Consider the following 25,562-nt stretch of genomic DNA (forward strand, 5'->3'; position numbering starts at 1 on the left):
TTTGTGTGGTTGAAAAGGTTAACACTGAGAAAAACACATCGGATCCTTTTCAGATTTAGGCAAAGCATAAATTATAAACACACTATTACGTAAAAGCTGTTGGGAATTACTATAGAGATCTCTCTGCCAGTGATTGCACACTTTGGCTCCCCATAGTAATAATGCATACCAATTATTATATTTGGGGTATCTGTTCTAAGAAAGATGTTACAGTTTTGCCCCCTATAGTACTTCACACTATGGCCCGTCAAATAATTCACCACTCAAAGTTGACTTTCCCTTTTGTCATTGGATTAATATAATTCCCATAGACAATATCTTTTAAGAAAGAAATGTTCAAAATAGTATTGTAGTTGGAGCTAGGATTCCTGGATTCTGGTTCCAACTTTGTCAGCAGTAAACTACATACCTATAACAAGTTTATTGAACAATCTATACTCTGTGGGGTATAATCAATATAATTTTTTTCCAAGCTCTGCCTAGCTCTCCATTCCACATTGATTAATGCTATTTTGGCAAGACCTCTTGGTTTCCTAGGTTTTTATGTGATATGATATGAAGAATCTCATTTTGGTCTCTGAGATTGATTTTTATATTACAAAATTTGGTCCAATCCACTTTAAATGTCAATTCTCATCTCACATCCAAATAAAAGTCTCTACTTGCCTTCCAAGGTCAGGCCTGAACCATGCCACAGAGGAAAGGAGCAAGGTATCGTCTTTTGCTCTTTTATTCTTTCTAAGATCTTTCATTCTTTTTGTCTGACTCACTCCTCTGCCTCTAGATATGTCTTTCTTCACTTGCGTTCTAGGGAAGGAAAAAATTTTGGAGAAAAACCCCAAAAGTCATATATTTATTTTCTTGACAAGCAGCCATAGGGGACTCCTCTGGGCAGGCATTCAAATTCATGCTCTTTTGTGGGATACACTTGTGGATTCTTTAGAGGCCTTTATAGAAAATGCCCATGCCAGTCACTCACCGATGCCCTTTCTGGGTGACTATATCTGTCATATTTTGTTACATTGTGTGGTGGCAACAACCAATCCCATATCTTAGTGGCTTACAATAACAAAAGCTTATATCTAATTCACATTACGTGCCTTCTGCTGGTTAACATCATCTTTTCTCTCAGCTTCTTCACTCTGGGACTGATAAGAAAGAAGCAGCTCTTATCTGGGACCTGCTGCTGTCATTACAGAAGAAATACAAGAGATGACTCAAAGTTTTAACTGAGAAGTGTTATATGCCACTTCTGCTCACATTCCGTTAGCGAAGCAAATGACAGAGAGAGGCCTGGAGTCAACAAGGTGGGAAGTATGATCCTTGCAGAGGTAGAAAAAGAAATATTTTGAACAAATAAAATCAATTTCCACCATTACCCCTTGCACCTGATCCCATTCCTCCTCAGCTCCAGGAAACACACTCCATAGCCTCCAACCACTGATTGAGGTGAATTCACACTGTCTTAGGCAGAGTATTTTCAAGATGGCTCCAACATGGGTACCTTTTATTGCATCTACTTATCCCCTAATATCTGTTCACGACATCTATTTCACCCTTGGAGTCTGTTCATGACAACTACTTGGCCCTGGAGTCATCCATTATTTTCATGCCAAACAATGGGAAGGCGTACTGTTTTTCTGCTGCCATCTCTTCTCACCTTGTTATTGGGAGCTGGTTTAAACTGATTCACACAATTAAAATTATCCAGGAATGAGCTGGGACCAGCATATATGTTCTGCCTGCCCTTGAACTCAAGGTATCAATTTCTCCAAAGTGTTTTCTTATCATGATCCACTCTGGTGCACCAGGAGGTAGGCCTAACAGTTTCTGATGCTCAGTAAATTTCCAACAAGGGAAGGAGATGCCAGTGTTCCCTTGTTGAAGAAACCCTTGGTTTACTATTAGGGATTCTCTTGCATTTTTTCCTGTGTGAGCAGGGGAGCAGCCACTCTCCTTTCCTTAAAGAAGAGAGAAGGTGAACTACCGTCACAGTTTCCACTGGGCTGAAAACTCATGAAATACGTTCATCCATTCTTCACCAAGCTCCAGCACTAGACAGCCTGAGAGTCATCTTGAGGATGCTAGTTGAAGGACCCAGTTGACTACCGCTTCTTTAGCCCTGGAGGTGATGTCTGGCACCTCCTTGAAACTCCTTAGAATATGGAGATTCCCAACGCCTATTATCCATAACTCTCGAAATTTAGCTAAAATCCAGAGACAAACACACACACAAACACATCCTTCAATATCCTTTTTATATAACCATGGACAAGTAGATTAACCTATATAGGGCTTGGTTCTCTCAGGTGGGAAAGAGCACTGTTACCCATAGAGTACCTAACTAAGTAGTATCTAGTTAACTAAGTAGTATCAAAACCAATAGGAAAGTGGAGAGACACTTTGAACAAGAGATGGGGCACTTTGATCCTGGACTTACTTGAATACTAGTAATTAAGGGTAGAACTTCTTTTGTAAAGCACAAAACACATTTTTTTGAACCACTGAACTTTTGCCTTTAGCTTAGAATGGCATTTCTGATGCCCCCAACGATTTCAATCAAACATGTAGATCCCCTTTAGGCCAGTTTTAAAGCACTTCCAATTTTATGAAAACCACTATGCTTAAACTTCAGAATTTCTCATCTTCAACTAGTCCTTTCACATCATAAGAAATCCACTTCATTTAAAATAAAGAAAAGATTTTAAATTAAATCACAAAAGATTCTCTAAATTCAGTCCAGTCATTTGAAACCACAACTGATGAAAAAAAAAACTTCTGTTTGTGTTACATTCTTAATTTTATTTAAATGTAGGTATTTTATAATTTCCTTTTCCCTTCATATAGAAAAAGGAGCTCTCTGAGGGGGTTTTTAGGCATGAAGCTTCATGAATTAAACTTATCCTGCCAAAGCTGGATTGTGCATCCTGCTGATCCTTTATGAACAGCACAGGGCACACCTGATCTGACACAGACACTCTGGAGCTCTCGTCTATCATCAGGTTATATGCATAGCACATAACTTAAAGGAATTCAGAACTTACACGTTATGAAGACCATGTAAAAGAAAGAGAAGAATCAATTACCCACTAGAAATACATATAAAAATTTTTAGTTTATTTAATGCATTGGTAATCTTACTTCAGGCTTAATAGGAGATTATTCTCCTCTTTTGAAACAAAATATTGTAGTAAACTGGTCTTTCAGTAATTAAACATTTGTTGATTTTCAACACGTCCCCATGGCACCTTCTGTACCATATGAAATTCTCTCTAAAGTATCAGTCCTCAATTGGGAATATGTAAGTTTCGACAATACAGTAGCTTAAGTGTTTCATAAACAGGAACCACACACTGGACAGTAATACTCAATAGTTGGAGGGAGTCAACTAGGAGCCATGCAACAGGTACCAGCAAAGTAGGAAAAATAAAACAGGAGGAAACAATTAGTATTTTTTTTAAAGTTAATTAAGTGTTTTTACTTTCTGACTGAATTTAATATTTGATAGTTTAAAAGCTATCATAGTAACGGTAGGTACTGATCAAATTCACACAGGAAGTTCAGTAAGTAAAAAGGCACTAGGACCACATAAAAGAGTTCCAAATCCTACTCATTTTCTTGCATAGCTTTCCCAGGGGTGGGGGTGAGGGGTAATTTGTATAAAGACTCTGCTAGTTTTCTTGCTAGAAGAAATAAAAAATTATGTTGGTAGCTGCAAGGTGATAAAATTAAAATTAAATTAATGAAATTAAAAGACCAAAATCAATGGATTTTTATCTTTTGCTATATTGAAAGAGAAAAGGCCTTCCTGGATAATATAAAGAAGCAGCCTAAGCAAGAAACAGAAAGGGAAGAGGTTTTGAGAAAACAGAGGGGAATCAAACCAGATCAAGTACAATGGAAGACTATTACACAAAGGAAGAAGGGAAGGAGAAGGAAGCTTGATCCATTGGAGAGATCCTTTGGGAAGAGATATATAATTTCTAGAAAGAAAGCAATTTGCTGTATTTCTTCGAAAAGACAGAAAGGTCTTCTAGAGTTAGGAAATGTGAAGAACTGAGTTACTCGATCTACAAAGAAGAAATAGGAAAATGGAGATATCCACTTGTGTAACTTACATGGACAACCAGGAGTTGTTCTCTCTTCCTGAGATAAGTACCATCATCTCCATGCAGAGTCCACTAGGACTTAACAATTTACTGGCCTAGCACTGTACCTGGAACAAACATCAGTCAATATATGTAGTTTCAAGATGAATAAACAAATGAATGAGTTCTCTGGCTCACCATCACTTACTTATAATATTGAATAGGGATAAATGAAATAGACAGAAGAAATTTGGCAAACAGCTCTAGGAATTAGAGCTCTAAGCAGGAAACTAACACATTTGTTGATAGCATTGTCTGATCTACGCTTGCGTTTTAGAAGAGTTGGGGATTTTGTAGATAGAAAGAAGATTGGAAAAATAATGGTTAGCTAAACAAATAGAGGTCCAGAACAGGATCTGGTTGCTGCATCAGAGATTATTCTGCCAGATTGATGAACACCTGGCTGTAGAGTATATTGCACAGAATCACCTGGAAGCCTGCCAGGTTTACACTAACTTTAAAATCAAAGTCTAGGGGGACAAAGAACATTGTCAGACAAAACTATAAAACTGGATATAGTGAAGGACATCAGCCATTACAATAAAACAAGTTATGCAATTTGTATAGACAAAAGAATTTATAGTTAAAATGACTAAAATGAGGGTCAAGAATTCTACTGTGTATTCAAAGCCCAGAGCATCAACAACATTTGGAGTATAACTCAAGATAGTAACCCATTAAGATTTATCATTTGAAAACATGATCATAACAAGAGAAGGTTGTACTTTGTTCTAGTCAAGTGCTGGAGGAAAAAGATATAGATGAACTCTACACGTCATGAGGATATAAGCTTGTGTGGAAGTCTTCAAGTCTGCTTTTCATAGCATGAAAGAAAACATTTCAGTGAAGGTAAAAGAGGAGAAAGAACAAGGTAAAATGTTAGAAAGAATGTTCTACAGCCTAGTTAGTGAAAGAAGGTCTGGTTCATGCTCTGAGAACTAGAGCAAGCTTGGACCCTGGAATTGTGTGACTTGTGTCTAGGGATGGCCCCAAGGCAGAGGTCCAGGGCTAGTCATATCAGGAACAGTGTTTACCTAAGGAGTTAAAGGCCTTGTAACTGGAGGAAAAACCTGGATCTTAGTTGAAAGGAAAACAGTATTGAATGGCAGATTTAAAGATCAAGACAAGGCAGAAAATAGGAGTGGTCAGAAGCCGGAAGGATTAAGGGTGAGCTAGTATGTTATGGAAAAGTTTGCGACAAGCAATTCACAAAGCAATAGACAGAGAGCAAGAGAGTGTTTGGACTACCCTCACAGGGGATGTTTAGTGCCTGAGAGGTGGGTGTGGGCAGGAATATTAACAGGTGGCAGAGGCAGCAGCTTAAAAGAATCAGAGCACAGACCTGGAAAAGAAGACAAATATAACGGTGTGGGGAATTTTCAGCTTCCTTGCAATCTGTTAAAAGTCTCATTCTGTCACGACAAAAGGCATTTTGGCATCATCATGTAAAGCATAGATTTTAGAATCAATAGGCTTAATTTGAAACCTGGTTCTGCAGGTCTCTGTGATGTTGGGTAAGAAATTAATGTCTACATTGGCCTCAAATTCCTCATCTGTAAAATGGGAATTATAATGCTGGTAACTACATTGCTGTGATATCAGGAAGATTAAATAAGATGGTAAATTTAAAGAGCTGTGTCTACATAGTAATTCCTATATAAATGTTAATCTACTCTTATTATTGATATTTGGTTAAAACTAAACTGCCTGATAAATTCTTTATTTGCCTTTATGTAAATTTTTTTCTCCCGTAAGTCCGTCAGCCTGATTCTTAAAGAAGACTTGGTTAGAGGGGTGGAAATGAGAAGACCTTTGGAGAAAGTCATCTTGCCCTGTCATCCCAAAGCAGTGCTTCTTTAATTCAATGTATTTATAAGACACCTCAAGGTTTTTTAATATACCCACTCTGATTCAGCTGGCCTACCATAGGGGCCTGAGATTCTGTACTTCTAACAAGGTTCCAGGCAATGCTAATGCTGCTGGTCCATGTACCATACTTTGAGCAGAAAGGCTGAATACCTTAAAGGACTAAAGGAAACGTAGCAGGAAGTGAGACAGGTATGTGGATTTCAGGAAGGCAAATTTCAGAGGCGGTAGAAATATTGGTAGGATTTCCTGGATCAAGGCCTAAAAGGAAGATGGCTCAAATCTAAAACCAATGATATAAGATGTCATTTTCAGAAATAAAATTCTGACTCTATAATCTCAAATAATCCTGAAGAACATTTCTATACAGCCACAAGCATCAATTTTTTTAAAAAAATGACATATACAGAAGATGAAAGAAAGAAAAATAACTAAGGAATAAGAGAAGAGAGGTCTAGGCCTGCAAAAATAATATTAGTAAGTTGATGAATCCTAGAATTTATTGAGGTTTCTAAAGCCACCTAAAATTACTTTTAAAGATATTTTTATAGAAGGAACACGATGAAATAGACCCTCTATAAATAGATTAACCCCTCAACAGATTATGGAAAGAACATCAAGCTCCTCCATTTTTAGCGTGCTTCTGATTATGATCTACACTTGAGAAAGTAGAGATTTAAAATTGGCACAAAGGACAAGAAGCTAGGTCGTGGCGGGACTACTGTATCATAGCACACAATTTCACTAACTGAGTTCGAATGTTTCTGTTTGGGTAGATTACATTTCATACTAATTAAATTGCGGAGCAGAATCTTTGCAAAACCATGTAGAACATGAAAGTTCTAGAAGACTCTAAATGACCAATCATTGTCCTATTTTTTCCATAGTGGTTTCCATGAAGCATGGTATAATAAACATGATGCTAATCCTTGTCTGGATTTGAGACATATTTCTTAAAAGATAATTAGTAAAAACAAAGTATTTTTCCAAAATTTTTCTCCTTTGTTGAGTAGACTCCTATTCATCCTTAAAGACCCTATCCAAATGTAACTTCCTTGAAGAAATAATTTCCCATTCCTTTAGATCGAATTAGTTACACTCTCTGTGTTCTCATTAATCTTAGTATAAACTTCCTACTTTACTTAACTGTACTCAGAAACATGTTTTGGTTTCTTATTTGCTTGTTTATTTTCCAACTTGGCAGTGAATGGCTTATTTTTAACCTTAAAATCCTCACATTCATCATAGCAAACAATATACAGTAGATGTTTAACAGAGATTTCAAAATTGGAGCCCACACTCATAGAACATATATATCTAATTCAATGTTAGGCTGTACTCGTAGAAATATAGTGTCTAAAATAAGGGAGGTGTAAGTCCCAGTCAACTGAGTTGTGCACAAACTATGCCTCAAGGATAAACTTTGGAAAATGCAGTTTATCCCAGTTATTAAGAGCATGGACTCTACAGCCCAGATTACCTGGATTCGTGACATTACCAGCTGTGTCATGTCCTTAGGAAATTTGTTGAATGTCTCTTTCTCTCAATTTCCATGTGGATAATAACAGTATACTACTGCATAGTGCTGCTGGAATGATGAAATGAAATAATATACGTAAAACACTTAAAATCGTGGCTAGCACGTAACAAGCACTAGATGTTAGCTATTGTGATTGCTGTCATTATTATTATTATTTGTTCTGGACTGTGTACTTTAAGAGCACCATTAATTAGTAACCCAGTCCAAGTGACAACCAAGAGAGGAAATGATTCAAAGTCATTTCATAAGGAAGGTTAAAATATCTCATGTTGTTAGGCTGAAACAGAAATTTGAGAAGGGTGGAAGGGACAAGAGACAGGATAGCTGTCTTCAAGAATGAAAGAATGAATACCCTTGATCTAGGACACTCAAGAGGACAAAAATGGGACCAAAGTTGGAAAGCACATAGAGGAAGATGTAGGTTCAAATATAGGAAAACTTTTCTTATATAGAGTAAGTAAAATGGATCTAAAAAGGATTTAGAGAAGGTGCTGATAGGGATGATAAGTGTAGATTGAATCATTGGACAGAGGGAGGGCCAGGCTAGTTGGATTAAATGGTACTTGAGCTTGAGCCCCTTCGTTTTACAGCTTAGGAACTGAGGCCCAGAAAAATGAAGAAATTCGACCACAGATAGACAGAAGTAATTAGCGGCAGATCCCTGGCTAGAACCCAGTTTGCCAAATTCTCACTCTAGGTCTCTTCTTTAGCAAGTTCTCTTGCTTACAAAAAGAAATTCTTTTCCAGAATCAGTAGGGGTGTGTTCCTGAGTAAGAGTTTAAGGCAAGAGTACAGGTGAGGCAAAGAGTACTTGAAAAAAAATGAGTAGATCAAACCATATGGAATAAAGTGACCTAACCTTGAATATATGGTGTCCGGAACTTCTCTGGCGACTTTTTGTGTCCTATTCCCAGACGTGAGTTTATTTGCCTGTTCATCTGATTGTAAAGCATTCTAAGATGTAAAGTTTAATGAGTACATATACAAACCTGAGAACGTATTTGCCAGTTTTGCTCCATATGTCCTAAATTCCCATGTGAAATAAATGTATGTTAGGCTTCAGTTCAACGGTCAGTAAATCAACTGATTTATTTCTCCGTATATTTACCTACATACGTGTGATGTTTAAGCTTTTCAGGAAAAGCATTTTGAAAAATATGAGCTTTTTGTACAAAGATACTCGTTAAGCAGAGATGACAGATCCTGCTGATTGATAGCAGCAACTGTGAGCTCAAACCTCCTCCATTCAGTTCCTGAATTTAGGAAAACTACTTAATTCCTGTAATCTCAGCTTGCACCTCTGTGCAATGGAGATAACAGTAGTACTTCTGTCACAGAATTGTGAGGGTTAATCAAAATGATTCACACTGGAGTGCTATGTAATTTGCAGTTTTGTTTTATCCAATTTTTTTATGTTCAATTTTCATGTGGGAAATGATGAAAGACAAGAAAGAACAACTAGAAAATGTTGACTTAAGGTAGAAAGGAGCAGGTAGTTAATTTACTACTATCCTGGTGAAAATGGTTAGTGTTGAGTCCAGGGGAATGCTGTGCACAGATGTTTTTTCTACAAAGAGTTTCCCTGTCTGTGTTACAGAAACTGGTGATGAGAAGTCCACAGCCCACTTAGGCCACCTGCCCATCTGATGCCCAAATCTCCTGTATGACTCTTTCTCCAGGGCATCAACAAGACTGTGCTTAGATATCTCAAGAGCTATCACCCCATTTTAACTATATTTAACAGTAATAACAAAACTGAGTGAGGAAGAGAAGAAAATTCCCTTCACATAAAACCCAGGTGGTTCATAGAGGAGTTTATTCTACTTTTTCAGGCATCGATCACATGAAGAATAAAATAAAAAATTTTATTAATGGGTTGATTGATAAAACATAACATTAGATATTTCAAATGAGAAGTCTGTGTTCACTGATATACTCCCATGTGCCTAAAATAATACGTGACATATAATTGGCACTCCATAAACATTAGGTGAATACATGAGTAAAAAAGTGAATGAATTAACAAGTGACAATGAAAGGATGGCCCATGAAAGTCACTTTAAGTTTGCAAGATTTAACAAATAAAAAGGAACCTCATTATTTCAGATAAATAAATTATTATTTATATTTATATTTATATTTATCTGAAATTCAAATTTAACTGAGCATCCTGAATTTTAGCTGGGAACTCCACACATAAAAAAGGAAAAAAATAAGGGCAAAAGTATGTGGAATCATCAATACTTACCTATAATAAAGGCAGAAATAAATTACCTTCCAAGACTATGTTGATGGATATAAGGAAACCAAAATATAGATGTTTAAAAAATAAAACAAAACTTAAAATGGATGAAGGCACAGCCTCTTTAAAAACACAGTTTGTTTTTTTTAAATCTTGCTAGATTCAAAGAGATGTTATGACCTATTCTATCATGTGTGTATGTGGGTGTGTTTTGGGATAAACCCTAAAACAGCTTTTAAGTGTTTTCTATCCTTCGTCCTTCTCTACTTGGAGGTCATTAGGGTTGAATTGTTCCTATTGGTTGCAGGCATGGCCCTACACTTTGGATTTCATAGCGGAGTCTTAACAGAATTATTACATTAAAAGTAAAATAAATACCAATTCACAGTGCCAGAACATTAAACAGAATTCTTTTATTCACTGACACTGAGAACGATATATCTGACAATTTTCCAAATATTCAGCAAACCCCTGAGCACCTAGGCTGATGACTCATTGATCCTTCGAGACTCAACTCAGCAACTAACAAAAGTAAAAAAATACTATTTGTGAAATTACATATTTCTCTAATAATATACTAGGAATCATATCTGAATGGTCCACCTTTTGTGTACCTGGAGTTTAACATGGATTCTAGTTTATAATAGGTACTCAATTATTCATTGAATGAATGAAATTATAGGACAAAATGAAATGTAAATAGGAGTGTCACCATCTTTTCTACCTTTTTTAGTTGACTTTCTCATCAGTATGTTTTTCTGTTCCCTCACACCATCTTATATTCATGGAATGAATGAAATAATGAAATAATGCCTCAGTTTCTTTATCTGTAAAATGGGAATAATAATGCACCTAATCCACAGTGTTGTTATGAAGATTAAATGTGTTAACATAGGTAAAATTCTTGGAATAGTGCATAGCACAGAGTAAATGTTATCCATCCTCCTCCTTAGCAACAACAGCATTATTTATAGCTGGGCCCTTCTCCAGTGAGCATCTCAGACTCTGGAGTTCTTTTGTCCTTATAGTTACTCCTCTGGTTAGAGTCTGGTCTCAGGTTGCATAGACTCCTCTGGAGTTTTAAAAGAAACATCATCCTTCTGGAGAGCCAAGTCCGAAACCTTTCCTTGAAAAGCAAAGTCTCCCCTCTATGTTTCATTGTTTATGCCCTTCCCACCCCCACAACCTGCTTCTTTAGAATCCTCTCCTAAACATCGATTATAATGGTTTAACTCTGTTTAACTATGCTGCCTGATCCCTCCAATTTTTCCCTTTTATTCCAAAAACTTTTGTGTTGTCATTGTCTCAGCTGCTTTTAATCAGACTACATCAATTGAAAATGGAGAATAATCCTACAAATTGTCTTTTACAGTCCACGTCTGTTTAACACAGAATAGCATGTTTTAAACTATGCTGGCTATTTAACAGTTATATCACAACTCTCTATCAGTTATTGCTTGGAGACACCCAGATTAATAGACCTGGATTAAATGTTTAGTATATATTATGGCTTGAAATATCTAGTATGTTAAACTAGTTACTCTTCTTTCTGTATAAACAGTGTCTCTCAAGTTCTGTTACAACAGAGTTAATTAATAAGTATAATTAACATACAACTCTGCGTAGCAACATTTACCTGTGATTGTTACATGAAGTTGTTAAAATCTTCTTCCTCTATATTGCAAAATCACCCTCCTGAATCACCTTGCATGATGATTAAAGATGTAAGACTATTTCTATTCATCTTTTTTGCTATAGGAACACAACTTTCTGATGCGATCATGTTCTGAATCTGCCAGAAACCAGTGTTCGATTTCCTCCTTGCTGCCTCCTAGAATCCAGGGATGGTGAGCCACCCCCAAGTGGTGAACTTCATCTAATCCACTTACCCTTAATTTTGTTTCACGTAGAATTATCTTTTGCAATGGAAATGCAAACACGTGTAATTAACTTTTTAAAATATTTTTCAATGCTAATAAAATTGTCGTTTTTACAAAAATATGTAACTGTATCTCCTCCCTCTTTTTAATTATCCACAATCTAGATAATTTAAACCAGTGGCTTTCAACTCTGGCTGTGCAGCACTTTAAAAATACAGATGTTCTGGGACTGGGCCCCATGACCTAGTGGTTAAGTTCAGTGTACTCCACTTCAGTGGTCTGGATTTGGTTCCTGGGTGTGGACCTACACTATCTGTTGGTGGCTGTGCTGTGTCAGTGACCTACACACAAAATAGAGGAAGATGGGCACAGATGTTAGCTCAGGGTGAATATTCCTTAGCAAAAATATATATACATATATAAATAGATAGACGTTCTACCTAACTCCCAGAAAAGTGAATGAAAATTTTTATAGATAGAAAACAGGTGTTATACTTTTCATATAAGCTTTATAAGATATTCCGATGATCAGTCATGAGATTCTTCCCATTTCATACTAATTGCGACATAATTCAACAAATTAGTAATATTATTATTATTTTATTACAGACTGAAAATAATAATAAAGATAATAATAATAAGATAATAAAGAATAAAGCCAAAATCTAGAAATGAGAATGAGGCATATAGCAGCCTTATTCTTCTATCATCGTCTTATAATTGGGAACACCTTGTTCTTGGAAAGTCTTGGTCTCGGGTGAGGAATGGTGAAATGGTAACGTTAGAAAATTGCCTGGGATACTTCTTAAAATACCCTCTACGTGAATGACATTAGGGTTCTTTGCTCTTCAAATGCCTTTTTTTTTGGCATAAGTATTCTGCTTGATGAAAAAGGACAACCAATGTGTAGTCATATTATGTAAATGAAGCTCTTTGAGTTAATTATTAGTAATAATTTGCAATGTGATGAAAAGCCATACTAATTTGAATTTTAATGATCAGTTTTTATTTACACACTTTTAAAATCATTTGCAGATTAAAGAAAAATAGAATATGTAACTGTGCTTTAGAATCTTTTTCTTAATCCCAAACATATTGCATACATTTTAAAAAATGCCAGACAGAAGATACCATATCTCAATACTTCAATTATCCATTTCAACCTTAATAAAAGTCCAGAGAATTTGCTAATCAATATGCATCATGATTAAACAGATAAATTCCAAAGTAGTTTTAGAGCCAAACGTTCAGAAATATCTTAGTTGGGGGGAAGTAGCCTCTCGGGGAAAGGCTGTGCTCCGAAGTTTAAATAGCTGTGATTTGGTCTCGGAGTCACAGAATGTACGTTAATATCTATGCACCATAATGAGACCTTAAACTGGAATGTGGTCTGTTGCTTTCTAATATCTATTCAAATATAAGTTATTAACTCAATTATTCGGGGGCCTATTTTCCAGTTTATGAATTATTTATTTCCTTTGTTTTGAAAAGCTTATTATAACTGTCAGGGCCAAGACAATATTAAAGCTCCAGAACTGATGATAATGCTCATGAGATATTTAAGCATGGAAGGGAGGCACTGATTATAAACACAAATAACTTTTAATTGAATGAAGAGCCTAACCAAAATGCTTCAGAATTTCAAAGACTAGTTTTATATATGGATTATTGGACAACAGTGTAAAATGAACTGTCCAAGAATCCCCACGTGCTTTTACTTTGAAGTGAAATACAACAGATAGGCTTTTTGTCAAAATGAGATCTAGGAAAGGGACTGATAGCAAGACCCGTGGCCACAAATTTTACTTGATACCTTTAGCAAACCAAACCAAAGTTCTGCCATGGATTGGGCTTGGCTCCCCTGGGCCCACCTAATTCCAAAATGATTTAAGGTTTTCCATGCAAACAATATTCTATTTGACCCTTCCTCATGGATTAAAATGGGGCATAAGCAATAGATGTAATAGGACATAATCCATTATACGGTAGATAATTTTGAACTTGCTGTCAAAATAGGCTTCTAAAATTTAAAGAAACTCTTCTTATATCATCAAAAATCATGACCAAACCAGTAACCATAGCCTCCATTAACTATCATTAAAATACAATTTGTTGTGTAATAGATATTAGGCAGTGCTATGGGCAAATGTTATTAATGACAGGTTTAGTCATATAGACTTCAGGGAAATTGTATATGACTAAAACTTTTTTTACAAAAGCTAAAAGCTATCATTAATTCAGCTTTGAATTTTGTGTGGTTTTTGGATATATTTTATTGCCAAAGTGGCAACTGATAGTCAAATGAAAAAGCTGTGAGATTTATAACTTATCCTAGATTTTACATGTTTTTCATTAAGCCATTTTATCAATATCACCTCTGAGTCTCACTAAACATTAAGAAGAGGGATTTATAACCATACTTTCCTAACAAAAATGTATTTCCTATCAGGCAACAGAACTGACATTCTTTATTGCAACTGGGGGGATCAGAATTGGCCATCCCAAAATGTGTCTCTTTGGCTTATTTTTAAGGACTACAGACTCTGAAATAAACTTTGACCTTCCCCCTAACTACCTAAAAGAATTTAAGATAGAAGGCCTGTTCCAGGAAGGAGCTAATACCACAAGATAACTGTAGTATAATACAAATTAGGTGTGATATACAGAGAGGAACCTAACAAGAGTTTCTTAATCAAAGTCCTCTCCGTTTCTCATTGTCTTCGCAAGGCATGATCAACATTTGTTTATCAAACATTTGCTTTTCCAACTCCACATAAATGCCTTCCTCCCCTTTGAAGTCCCAAACGACTATCCCCATATCCTCCTTTATCTTTAACTGAAGATGGTATTTAAGGTGGTGGATTTAGTCATTTTCGTGAGTTTCTTCATTTCCCTGAGTTTCTCCCGTGTATACATGTTATTAAACTTTGTTTCATTTTCTCCTTTTGTATTGTATCATGTGAGTTTAATTCTTAGACCAGCCAGAAGGACCTAGAAGGTAGAAAAATAGTTCTTCCCCTACACAGTACAGCTCCATTATGTATATATGGGGAGTGATCTAATAGCTGATTCAATCCTGTTTTGGAAGGTTCACCCCCTCCTCAGTCATCATCGGAAAATCAAGAGCTTTATGGTACTAATTTAAGTATGTTAAGCAGTTACTTTAAATTATCTTGCAATCTCTTATAGCTTAGTAAATTTTAACGGAGATATTTATTTGTGAATGATATAATGCTATTCTATCTCATAGAAAGCCTTCTTCCATGAAAAATAGTGTAATGACAATAGATTGCTCAAGAGATGGAAGGAAGAACTCAAACATAAGTCACTTACCAGCCTCTATAACAAATTTTATTGCTGGACTAACTTAAGCCTAGGGAACATCTGTGTCAGTTGTCCATTGCAGTCTGGACTACTTATAAAGAGCTTGATTTTTTAAAATCCTTATTCTGGCACTGTTCTTTTAAAGTTCGTGGACTGAAACTAGAGATGGGTTTTACTTTTTTTATAGTTCTATTATCCCAACAAAAGTAGATACTTTAGTCAAGAGTTAGCTATCATTTCAAAAAATAACTTCAGCAATAAAATTTCAATGATATCATTGCCAAAATCAAACAATTACCAAAGTTCTCTGAACATTGTTACTAGAGCATTTCAGTAAAGTGCGTTGTGACTATAAAGCTAAAAGTGTTCTTTCTCTCTAATTGTAAAAATGGTAAACATAGATATATTTTGAGGGGGAGTTATAGATCCTTATGACAACTTAGAAGAATTAAATAAAAAATTAAGACACTCATAACTAGTTAAGATATTTAAGTATTAAGAAGAATCTACTAGCATATGTAGTTCAAGACACATAAACCATCACAATACCATCTGTCTGCTCTTCTAACTCTGAAAGAGATGAAATTTATTTTCATCATTCAGGTTCTCCTTGAAGTCTTGCCTTTTGGAATGATCAGAATCAATGTTTTCCTCAGTGCCTCCTTGCCTGGATTTGGGCATGTTCCTCATAAACCGCTGCTGCCAGATGCACTTCCCAACCTTCTTATCCTTATTCTCTGTCCCTCCACCTAAAGTCTTGATATATATTTGATGATAATATCTTATAGTCAAGAATTCAGGGATCATGAACTGAAAAGCCATCAGACACATGGAAGGTTTGTTAATTTGTAAAGCAGCCAGGTGTAAGATAACAGAGAGGAGAAGGACCTATGGTCAACTACAAAATAGATACCAACTCCAGAGCATTCCAGTTTAAATTATTATTTAAAAGACACAGAGCTAAGCCCAGGAAGACAGGTTAACAGGCTGGCTTCAGCCCAATGGCTTCCATGTCACCACTTTTAGCCTAAATCACTGATTCTCAAGACATTAGAGTCACTGCATAAAGGAAAATAAAATAGACTATGCATGCCTAGGCCCCTCCTCCAGAAATCTGGATCAATTGGTCTGGGGTGGGACTCAAGCACGGTATCTTTTAACAAGTTCTCTAGACAATACTAATGTTTGCAAAAGTTGAGAACCTCTGGCCTAAGTAATAGATTTTAGACCTAACAAATAGATTTTATTGTATTGCATGAAGAATATTTATGTTTTTCTGCTGAGATATTAATTCCCATAGGTCAGGAACAGGCTGGTTACTTACATACTTATGATAAAGACAATTCATGGAGCTGTTTTCCAAATGAGGTTTCCCTACACTGTCTTCAGTCACATATTAATTTGTTAGACAGTTAGCTGAAATTAGGGATACAGACAGACACCTCAGAACATTATCTCTTTAGCTATGTATATTGGTAAAGGTTCTCCAGAGAAACAGAACCAATATGATGTGTGTGTGTGTGTGTGTGTGTGTGTGTGTGTGAGTGTATAGAGAAAGAGAGAGAGAAAGAAAAAAAAAAGAGAAAGAGAGAAAGATTTTAAGGAATTGGCTCATGCAACTGTGGAAGCTAAGTCCAAAATCTGCAAGGTAGCCTAGCAGGCTAGAGACCCAGGGAAAAGCTGATGTGCAGCTCTGGTTTGAAGAGAGTCTCTCTTCAACAGAATTCTCTCTTCCTTGGGGATGTCCATCTTTTTTCTCTCAAGCCTTTAACTGATTAGGTGAGGCCCACCCATATAATAGAGGGTAATCTGCTTTACTCCAAGTCTACTGATTTAAATATTAATTTCATCCAAAAAATGCCTTTACCACACTTAGACTAGTGTTTGACCAGATATCTGGGTGCTGTGGCTAGTCAGGTTGACACATAAAATTATCATGCTATGCTAACTACCACACAAAAGAATGGGACTACTTGCTTTTTATAAAGCAGAAGTTCATTTTCCTAGTCACAAATTCAATCTCTTGGTTACCTATGTGTTCTAACCAGCCAAACTAAAAAGCTGAAAAACACAGTTTTCCTTTTTTCCAGGCCTATGCTCCTCCCTTTATATTTTGCTTCCTTTAAGAGATAATAGATTCTCAAAAGAATATTCTCCATCCAAGGTCCCTGGCATTAGAGAACGTACTTGATTTTCTTCTTTGCCTCCTCATCTTTCCATTTATTCAATTAACATTCACCTCAAAGTGATGGACTTCCTTTCTTTAAGGGTCTCAGAAGCTAAAAACGACTTAAATAACTATAGTACTAGAAGGTATAAGATTTGGAAGTATGCCTATACTAATGTGACAGTTTAAAAAAATGGTTATATTTCTTTAAAGCTCCTTCCATCCAGAGGTAGAGTCTTTGTTCTTTTTTGTTTGTTTGTTTTGTTTTTTCTGGAGAGGAAGGGTCCCTCTGAGCTGACATCTGTTGCGAATTTTCCTCTTTTTTCTTTGCTTGAGGAAAATTAGCCCTGAGCTAACATCTGTGCCAATCTTCCTCTATTTTGTATGTGGGTTGCTGTCACAGCATGGCTTGATGAGTCATCTAGATCCACGTCTAAGATCTGAACCTGTGAACCTGGGCCACCAAAGCAGAACGTGCCAGACTTAACTACTACACCATGGGGCTCACCCCTTTGTTCCTTTTTCTCAAATCTGAGAAGCCCTGTAACTTCAAGAACAAATAGAATGCAACAGAATTGATGCCATGTGACTTCCACAACTAGGTCATAAGAGGCCTTGCAGCTTCTGCCAGGTTTTCTTGGGATGATCACTCTAGGGGAGGCCAACCTTCATACAAGAAGTCTCTGGTGCTCTTCTGAGACTGCCGTGCTGGAGAAGCCACACGAAGGCGTTAATGTAGACAGTCTCAGCTGAGCGCGACAGTCCCAGCCATCCCTGCCAAGGTGCCAAACAAGTGAATGAAGTCATCTTAGGTTCTACAGACCAGCCTACTGGCTGAATACATTGAATGACTTTATTTGATACCATAAGGAGCAGAAGAGCTGAGTTTGGGCTCAATTCCTCACCCACAGAATCCATGAGATATAATAAAACAGTTGTTTTAAGCTATTCAGATAGGAGATGGTTGATTACACAGGAATATAATTGGAACAACCAGTAATCAGAACAGAGGACTAGAAATTAAGAGCTGAGATATCTATCTTTTCTCTCAAGTGCACGAGCAGACTCAAATGGGGCTGTATAATACACAATACAGGCTGTGATAAGGCTAAATCTTCTCTGCAAAAGCCAGCACAGAGGTGATGATAACATCATCCTGTTCTGCTGCCTACTTAATAGCTCCACTTTGAGAAAAGGGAGGCACTTCAGAAAATACATGTGAAAGACTGCTTGATTTTCTGTCCTACACCTGATCCATCCGTAATCATCCTGTATCTGCCCAGTTACAATGCAAGAAATTCCGAGTAATCCTAGACTTCCCCCTTTCCTTCAACCAGCACAGTAAATCCTGTTGAGTCTACCTCTAAAATATTCCTCAAATCCATCCTCTTCGCCACATCTCACCATCACTATCCCAGGTCACCATCAATTCTTGTTTGATTTACGGCAATAGCCTCCTAATGTGTTACTTCACTTTCTCTCAGGTCATTTTACTGCTCTGCTTAAAACTTTCATTTTCTTTAGAATAAAATCAGCATCCTCACCAGGACCTATAAGGTCTTGATTGATCTGGCCCCTATCGACATTTGCAGTCTTGTATCAAGCAGCTCCACTGTGTGCATGCCATGTTCTAGCCACACCGGTCTTTTCCAAGTTCCCAAACTTTTCCTGTCACAGCGTTTTTATGCTTGCCGGTTTGTCTCATGTCCAACTCCTTCTCATTTTCACATTTCCTGGTATTCTCTATTAAAAAGCTCATTTTATTTCCCTCATAATACTAATTTCAACATTTGTCATCTTGCTTATTAATTTTTATGCTATTTTCCATATTGGCAAATAAACTCCAGGCAAAGACAGAGATCCCGTCTGTCCTAATCCTCTATTGTATCACCAGTGCACCACGCCATAGATAGAACAGATGCCCAGTGAATATTTCTGAATATTTGAGTGGGTGAATGCGTACTTCAAGTTCTGATACTCGACTACATCTGTAAATAATAGAGTGATCTACATGCTTAGAATTAGCTAAGAGCATAGATTCTCTTGCAGAGTGCCAATCTACTTAACTAGAGCATTCTCACTAAATGGTTTCAGTTGTCATCAACACAGCTTTCACTCATCTATTAATTTAAACATTTGTTGAATGTCTGCTTTGTGCATGATTGCAGGAAAGCTTAATACAATGAACACATGCCTCGCCAATCTATGACATATCTTAGGTCACATTAATATTAGTACTTGAATATTGCTATGTCCAACTTCCCATATGCCCACTCGAGAACTCAAATGCCTTGACCCTCCCCATTGCTTCAGCAACAAGAAGGGTCTTATGTGCACTCCAACATCAGTTTGAACTGTAACACCCCTTTGGACTTTGTTACTCCAAGCTCTACCTTCACCATCACTGCTGATCTGGTTTCCTCACACAAGCCTCTGATCCCATTAAGGTGTGTATCCTTGCCTTTGCATTTGCAACATTAATGCTCTCAATGCTAACAGTACTGCACTATGTTAGTAGTCTTCCCAACGTTCCATTCCACTATATTTAGCTCAACTGGGAGAAGAGAGTGTTCCATAGCAGGATGGGTTGGCATCTCTATTAATAAGGGCAGGCTCACAATTATACCAAGTAGACTCAAAACTGTAAAAGACTCAAAACAGCAAAAGTGTGTTTCTTCATCACGTGACAGTACAAGGTGGGAGAACAGGTTGGTGGGGCAGCCATCTCCCTTAGAGTCATTCAGGGACCTAGACTGACGAAGGTTCTGCCATATTCAGCATATGACTTCCAAAGTTCCCTTTGGAAGCTATAATAGAGAGGTCTCCATTATAGGCAGCAGGAGGGAGAAAAGAGCATGGGCGGGGCGGGAACCAGGTGAGATTCTTAGGAATCAGGCTTGGAAGTAGCACTTTCACTTTCTATCGTATTCTATAGGGTAGAACTCAGTCACCTGGTAATACCTAATGACAAGGGGAGCTGGGAAGTGTGATACCCACCTGGGAAGCCACTTTCCAGTAATAACTCATGAACTTTTGAAGGATAATAGGTTATGCCTGCAACAGCCCATAGTGTTTCAGAATATAGCAGAGAGTTCCTCAAGTCCACACAAAGAGCCTGTCATGTCTCCAAGATCTACACACGCTTCTAGCGTAGTTGTATTGGGACTGGTTGCAGGACTGGGCACCACACCATGCCCAGACTACCATTCCACTCTGATCTTTAGTCCATGTGGCTGAATCTAAAAACTTCTGCAAGGATTCAAGGTTCTCCTCGTACCTTGGCTTTCAGAGCCTTCTGTTGAACCATGTTACACAGGTATGCTTAACATTTTGGACAAAGTACAGTTTTCCACTCCCAAGGAACTCCTCAACCCTCAAAAAATCACTGGGGGCCAATACATATCTTCTGCTGATCGTGTTGCTTAAAACTATCCACCAGTCATACCTCATACATCAACTCCAATCTTTCTGAGATCCTTTGAGATGAGCTTGAATATTGGTTGGAATTTTTGTAGGCACAGGAGCTAAAGAAAGAATTCTAGATGAGATTTAAAATTTGAGCAAAGACTGACAAGAATTAATTAATTCATTTATACACTCAAAAAATATATGTACCTCTGAGGCTCAGAGAAAGAAAGTGACTTTCCAATTTATAAACCAGATATAATAGTCTTTACATGGACTATAAAATTCCTTATGGTAGGTGCTGTTTGTTATTTTCTTGGTCGTCTTCATAGAATTAGTTAGAAAGCCTATTGTTTCACTACAAATTTATAAGTACATTTAAGAGTTTAAAAATAGTACTTGGAGGCTGTATACTCTGATTTAATTCATGAAGATCTTCTCTTAAAATCAAGATCAGAAGTAAAATTAAAACAAATGCAAATAGATTATACATATTTTAAAGATGAACTCAAGAAACAATAAAAAATAAGGCTAAAAATAAGGGTAATATATTTTAGAGTTGTAACCATAGGCTAGAGTCCAAGCTTTGTAAAAGTCGGTCTCCAATGCACTGGTTGAGAAATGACATTTGGGAAAGCCAATAAGCAACAACTCTCCAATCCTCCTCTCTGAATGAAGGAAAGCCTGGACAGGCCTGGTCTAGCTGGCTGGAGTTTGAGGGGCTGCCTCAGAGGGTAGAAGTGACTCTTGTTTGCATCTGTGGAACATGGCACCAGAGTTCAAATACTGCTTGTGTTCCAAGAAGAGATGCCAAGAGTCAATTTGCAGGAATGTGTCCAAATGTACCGTCAAGCCAAAGAAAGCTGAGCGTCAAAACCAAGACATCCAAAAATCCAGGCAAGGCTACACCAAGAACAATGGATCAGAATTAGACACTGGGAGGTAACAACTAGGATCTAATGCCTTTGGCTATCCTTGTTATAGGTGGGATATAAGATGGAAAAAATCGGTATACAGTCATGAGTCGCTTAATGACAGTGATAGTTCTGAGAAATGTGTTGTTAGGCAATTTTGTCATTGTGCGACCATCATAGAGTGCATTGAAGAGGAACAAAATTTGCCACCTCAAAATGTGTCTCTTTAACATAAGGATTAATTTGTTACCACCTCCACAACTGCCTAAAAGAATTCAGATTAAAAAAATCTGTCTCAGGAAGCACACTACTACCTTAGCATAACATGAACTAGGTGGTAGATGGGGAGGAAACTAGAAAAGCCTGTTTTAGGGTTCCCCTCTGTGTTCTTCTGTTTCTGTGGGTCCAAACGCTTGTTTTCCAAATGTTTACTTCTTTTCACCAACCTGTAAATTGCCCTCTTTCCTTTGGAAGTCCCTGGCTATCCCGGCTCCCAGCATCTTCTTTTGTCTTTAGCTGAGAATAGTATTTAAGGTGAGGGCTTCAGCCATTTTGGTGAGTTACTCGGTTTTCCTGGGTTTCTCTCATGTATATATGTCATTAAACTTTTGTTTGTTTTTCTCCTGATCATTGGTTTCATGTCAATTTAATTCTTAGACTAGCCAGAAGAACCTAGAAGGGGAGAGGCAAATTTCTTCCTCCCTTAAAGTACTTACACAAACCTAGAGAGTATAGCCTACCACACACCTGGGTTATATGGCTGTAATCTCCTGAGATCTCTGTCACATATAAGATCCATTCTTGACTGAAACATCATTACGTGGTTCATGACTCTTTAAAGGACCTAGGGACCTGAGAAAGAGAGCAGACTGCAAGAAAATTGGTTTTAAATATTAGCTAGGATAGAAATTAATTCTACCAAAGAAGATTTCTAGGAATGTGAAATAAATGGTAACAAACGCAACTTGATTTGAAAAAAGCTGATTGCTCTCGGCTTTTCCTAAACATGTTCTTCACTGACTCAATTTTCAAATAGAGTTTTGAATTTTAACCACTCAAGTCATTGGTGGAGAATAAGCAATTATTAACAGTAGACTTATATAACATTTAAGAACCTTAGCAGAACACTAAGCCATTAATCCCCTTTTGAATTAATTTAATTAGTTGTCACCTAACAAACCAATGGCCTAAAGAGTGAAGGTTAGATTATGACAGGAAATTTAATAGCAGTGTTTTTTGAGTGTAACTTTCTCAGACTGGGTTTCCCTGAAATAGACTTAGCTCCAAGAATTCCCATGCAAGTGATTTATGAAGAAAGTGCTCCCACGAAAAACCAGTAAGGGAGTGGGAGAAGCAGGACGGGGAGGGGAAAAGCCAAACAAGAATGCAATTTCAGTAAAGCCCCTTGCCCTTTGAGGATGGCTGCAATTTGATTCCACGAGGGACTTCTGGAGTGTAGGCTGTACCTCCGAGTTACCGTGTCTCAGGGCAAGAGAGCTGCCTTTCACACGCTTGCAATGCGGCAGACCAGCATGAGCTAGGAGTCACCCTGAGCAGACAGAAACACCAGGCACTTCTAGCTCTCTTCACCGCAAGCAAAGGGAGTCCTCTTTTGAACAGAGCCATCGGTACAGGCTGTTGGAAGCAAAAGTACAATGAACCTGGGGTCAGGACTCAGTGAAAGAGTAAAAGGCATCTGAGGGAACCTGGGCAGAAGATGGATATATGTGGTGGTGTTACAGCTGATTTTAGTTTATGTATATAAGCTTTATTCCATCAAAAATATTTTTTACATGACTATTTGATTAAATATTCTTTTTATAAGAAAAATCAGTAAGTGCTTCTTATCGCAATTGAAGCAACATAATGATATAAGAAGGAAAAAAAATTTACATCTCTGACAAATCCTCCTCCATTTTTATTCCAAGTCATTAACATTAAAATTGTTAGTTGTTGGGGCCAGCCCAGTGGGGCAGCGGTTAAGTTCGCACATTCCGCTTCGACCGACTGGGATTCGCCAGTTCGGATCCCCGGTGCGCACATGGCACCACTGGCATGGCATGCTGTGGTAGGCGTCCTACATATAACTAGAGGAAGATGGGTGTGGATGTTAGCTCAGGGCCAGTCTTCCTCAGCAAAAAGAGGAGGATTGGCAGCAGTTAGCTCAGGGCTAATCTTCCCAAAAAAAAAAAATTGTTAGTTGTTTATTCTTAACATCTTTACCTATATTTATATAAACATATGGACATGCCTGTAAGATTTGACTTTGTTTATTAAAAATGGCAACAGTATACACAGTACTTGTCGTCTTGCCTTGCCCACTTAACAATATTAAGTGGCCATTCTTCCAAATATATATATATACACACTCAAATAATTTTCAAATAAGAGAAAATATTCGATATATGGATAACCCAAAATGTATTAAATTATTTCCCAATGAATGATGAACATTAAATATGATTATTTTTCTATGTCACTATAAATAATGCTACACTGAAAAATCTTGTACCTATGTCCTTAATATGCCAGTGTTTTATTTCTAAAGGTAGATACCAAAAAGTGGGATTTCTGGGTCAAAGAATATGTAGATTTCTAATTTTAAAAGGTAAAGAGAAATTCAGTTGATGGTCTTGCTTCCTATTTTCCTGAGAAAATAGAAGCAATCAGAAGATAACCTTCATTCAAGCTGGCTCAAACAAATTTAGCACTTGCCAGGATCTGTATCATGTTCCATGTCCTCTCTCCTACCATAAATGAACCATACAGGGGGCCAGCCCTGTGGCCCAGTTGGTTAAGTTTGCATGCTCCACTTTGGCAGCCTGGGGTTCTCCAGTTCAGATCCTGGGCGCAGACCTACACACTGCTCATCAAGCCATGCTGTGGTGGCATACCACATAGAACTAGAAGGACATACAGCTAGGATATACAACTATGTACTGGGGCTTTGGGGAGGGAAAAAAAAAAGGAGGAAGATTGGCAATAGACGTTAGCTCAGGACCAATCTTCCTAAAAAAAAAAAAAAAAAGAAAATTAGCAAAAATAAAAAAATAAATGAGACTAAAGCCAGTCTCTCCATCCGTACACTGTATCTCATTCTTTTCTTGCCTGCTTAAGGACATCTTTATACCAGCAATTCTCTCCCTTTCTCTCCCTTCTACACTAACTGAATTGCTCCATTTGCTCAAGACAAAAAATCTTAGTGCCATCCTTGACTATTCTTTTTCTCTCATGATACACATACATCAGCAAATCAGGTTGATTATAGTTTACTATATATGCAGGATGTAACTACTTCTCACCACCTTTAATGTTACAACTTTTGGTCCAAGCTATCATTTTTTTCCAGGATTATGGCCCTAAGCTGCCAAAAGGGTTTCTCTGCTACCATTGTTCTCTTCCAATCTATTCTCAACAAAGTAGCCAGAGTGATTCTTTTTAACTTAAGAGCGATCAACTCATTCTTCTCCCCCAAAATCCCAATGGTTCCCTGCTGCTCTCAGAGTAAAAACCAGTTCTTACACACGTGTGCCCACAGATGCCGCATAAGCTGCCAACCCAGACTCTTTACCTCCCTGACCTGAACGCTCTTTCATGAGCTTATTTTCCTTTCACTTATCTTGTTTTATGAAATGTCTGTTCAAATATTTTGCCCATTTTTAATTGGCTTGTGTTTCCTTATTGAGTTGTAGGGTTTTTTTAATATATATCCTAGATACCGCTTCTTTGATGGACGTATGTTTTGTGTACATTTTCTCCCCATCTATGGTTTTCCCATTCATTTCCTTAATTGTGTGAGCATAGTTTAATTAATAATTGATAAGCATAAGGTTTAATTTTTGAAAGTACAATTTATCGATTTTTATAGCTATTGTTTTCTGTAACTTAGAAAGTTTTGCTTATACACACATCGTGAGAAAGTTCTCCTATATTTTTTTCTAAAAGTTTGACGATTTAAGCTTTTGCATTTAGCTCCATAACCTGTTTCGAATTAATTTTTGTGTATAGTGTGAGGTAAGGGCTAAGCTGCTTCTTTTTTTCAACTAATAAATTTTTTTTTTAAGAGCGGTTTTAGC

Source organism: Equus caballus, chromosome 21 (genome assembly GCF_041296265.1).
Source record: "Equus caballus isolate H_3958 breed thoroughbred chromosome 21, TB-T2T, whole genome shotgun sequence".
In the NCBI taxonomy this organism is placed as follows: Eukaryota; Metazoa; Chordata; class Mammalia; order Perissodactyla; family Equidae; genus Equus; species Equus caballus.